Genomic DNA, 3,501 nt, shown 5'->3' on the forward strand with positions numbered 1-3,501 from the left:
ATATATATATATATATATATATATATATATACATATATATATATACACACACACACACACACACACATATATATACACACATGAGTCCCTGCTGTCTAATTCAGTATGCTGTCTATGGTATGGTATTCAGTATGCGTCATGGTTTTGACAGACACTGGGCATTTATCCATAATATGAACAAGACTAGCAATACTTTGGGTGTTTAAGAGACATATGGGCACTTCCACAGAAGTCCCTCTGTGTCTGACTGGCTGATTCTTGGTGCTTTAAGGAGCGTGGAGTGAGACGGATGAGGGTCAGAGACAGTCTGAGGAAGAGAATGGATGCAGGATTCAGGATCCTGGGTGTGGAGTTTGAGCATTTGTATTCCTAAATACAGGATGAGCTCATCAAGAAAAATATGTGAAACGACCACAATCCTCAACACGTTATTGTGTGGTAGTTCCACTTAATGAATGCATGAAATTCCCTAAATCAAGATTGTCTCACAACAGGCGATGGTTAGCACACTCTAAAAAGCAGGTCAGAGTGGTACAATAAACAACTGGTCAGCACCAGTTTTCACCACAGTATCCTAAACCAGTGGTTTTTAACTGTCTTGATCATTAAACATTATTTTCCAACAGTGAATTTCACTTCAAGAGGCTGTTGTCAGTGAAAAAAGGCATTTTGCTCATCTATAAAGCAACATGAACTGCCTCCCTGCATTATATTGCTGAACCTGAGATTTTTGTCTAAAAACACAGTGATTCTACTGGGGATCATTTTGAGAGATTTGTACTGCCTTCACTATATTACACAGTATTAAAAACCTTTCTTAGCACTGCGCCCCTGCTTGGATATCCAGACCATCCAGGAATGTTTGAGACTCGTGTCCTACATCAGTAGAGAGCTTTGATCACATGAACAAATGTGGGAAACCGTGTCAAAACTACAACAGCAGGTTAAATGAGCACCACTATCAGACTACTGGCGATCACACAATCAGTTACGCTAATTATGTTTCTCACCCTTGAGGCCAAATGAAACGGTCATCAAACTCCCACAAAAGGCTCTTACATTGTCAAATGTCTGGAGAATTTAGTCCAAAATGTTGTTTCTGCCTACACACTGATAATTAGCCACAGCAGAATTCCTTCCTCCCCTGACTCCTGCGGTTATCCTGACTGGAGGTCAATTGCGGGTCAAAATGGCAATCAAACGACAGGCTGTTTGAATGGCACCTCACTGGACCTATCAGAACACTCCTCTGTTTCACAGGCTACACTATCTGATTAGAGTATCATAAAATTCTAAAGCTGTCACAGTGTGAGGAGGAATGTCGGATCCAAATGCAGAAGCATGGAGGCAGAATGAGAAGAGGAACTCTGAGGTTTGTTTTCTACAAAAGAAACAAAATTTAAACTTGATAACTAAACAAACTTCATGAAAAAAAAATCCTCTTGCGGACTACGTGCTGGGTAACGCGACAGAAGGTCTAATGATGATGGACAAATAGAACCAAACTACAAACTCAACAAATTACACAATGAGAAACAGGCGTGAGAACAGGAGGGCAGGGAAGGATCTGATTGGATAAGAGACAGGAAGGAACAGGGCTGTGACACATGAGGACTGATAGACTGACAAGACAATCGATTCACTGAGAAAAAAAAGGCAGGAAACAGACAGACGGGAAGTATGAACGAAACCAACACACAAGAGGGGAGTACTATCAAAGCAAAACAAAAACAGGAAATGACTCGAGTGATCAAAACACACACCATCCATCCATCCATTCATCCATCATAATGGCCCATTCTCCACCCCGTACATTACTTAAAGGGCCCCTCATCCCACCTGCTCCTTCTATATTTATGTGCACAGCATCATTTCTGGGGCATTGTGTTAAATCAGAACTACATCCATCCATCCATCCATCCATTTTCTACCACTTATCCTGTTAAGGGTCGCAGGGAAGCTTCGGGGGGGCCTTCACCCTGGATGGGTCGCCAGTCCATCACAGGGCCAACACATACAGACAGACAACCATTCACACTCACTTTCACACCTACAGTCAATTTAGAGTATCAATCAGCCTCGTCCCCTCTTGATGTCTTTGGACTGTGGGAGGAAGCCGGAGTACCAGAGAGAACCCACACAGGAACAGGGAGAACATGGAGACTCACACAGAAAGATCCTGTGCCCAAGCTGGGACTCAAACCTGGAACCTTCTTGCTGTGAGGCCACAGTGCTGACCACTGCACCAAAATATGAATCATAAAACATGAAGACATTGAGTAAAATCAAGATCAACACAAAAAACAAAACTAGAGGCCATAAAGAATCTGAACTAAAAGTTACAAACTAAAAGTACATGATAAACTCAACGTGGTCCTTGATGAACCAGGACAAAAGCCTTCGATCTTTCTCCGAACCACATCAGTGCTGATTGTAACAAATTCTGTCTAATACAAAAAAAAAAAAATGCTGTTTTGTATGGCAAATGAGCTTCCGGTCATGGAGTTCTGCTTTATTAAGTGAAGAGTATCATGGCAAAAGAAAATAAAAACATAAATGATTTATGTGATATTTGGATGGGATCTCAACTTGAATTAGGTCATTCTTGATGCTGTGGCCTCACTGTGTGTTCCAGATAATATCTGCCAGCTCTACTCAACTGCAGGCATCTGCATTAAAAAGGAATAAAACCCTTTTGTGTGTGTGTGTGTGTGTGTGTGTGTGTGTGTGTGTGTGTGTGTGTGTGTGATCAATCATCTACTACTCAATACCATTAACACCAACACTGATTCAGACTACTGACTTCTACAGAATGTTGGCTTTAAAATGAGGCCGCATACATTTACTCCAAATACTTCAAAAACAGCTTTCAGTTTCCTTTAGGTTTGTTTGTCATGGACGTTTTCAGCAAATTTGACTCCAAGTCATAGGTCATTGTCATTTCAGTTCTTTCTGTGAGACCAGGCCTCTGGAGCAATGTTTATGAACCAAAATAAGCAACTATTGACGTTGACGCCATTGACCTTCCATTTAATATAATTGTTTCGCAAGCCATGCTTAAATGTTCCCTTTTGTTAGTCAGTTTTCTGAGTGTGTGCATGCCTCAGGCTCAATTTCTCACTTGGATCTTGAAGGTTTTGAAGAGCTGAAATAGTTTCTCTTGTTAAACGGTGTTGCTATTCAAGTTTAAAGGGTTTACTTCTCTGGGGAATCATGTCTAGACATTTTGTAGGTTTGCAGCTTAAACTGTGCACACTGATGGCTGCACAGACTGATCGATCACTGTTGATAAAAAAAAAAAAGCTCTGTTATTCTACATCGTGCATCTGAAGTCAAATCAAAGATAGATAGAAATGAAATCTAAATTCATCCCTCAACAATATATCTGCAGTAAGACAGCTGCAGCACTGCCCTTTTTGTTCTCCGGGACAGCAGCGGCCAGTCACAGCTCTAATCCAGACATATTTAGCTGGATAATCACCTTTCATTATATAATCCTCA

Source organism: Aulostomus chinensis, chromosome 8, assembly GCF_037954235.1.
Source record: "Aulostomus chinensis isolate RoL2024-O1b breed Wild chromosome 8, RoL_Achi_v1.0, whole genome shotgun sequence".
In the NCBI taxonomy this organism is placed as follows: Eukaryota; Metazoa; Chordata; class Actinopteri; order Syngnathiformes; family Aulostomidae; genus Aulostomus; species Aulostomus chinensis.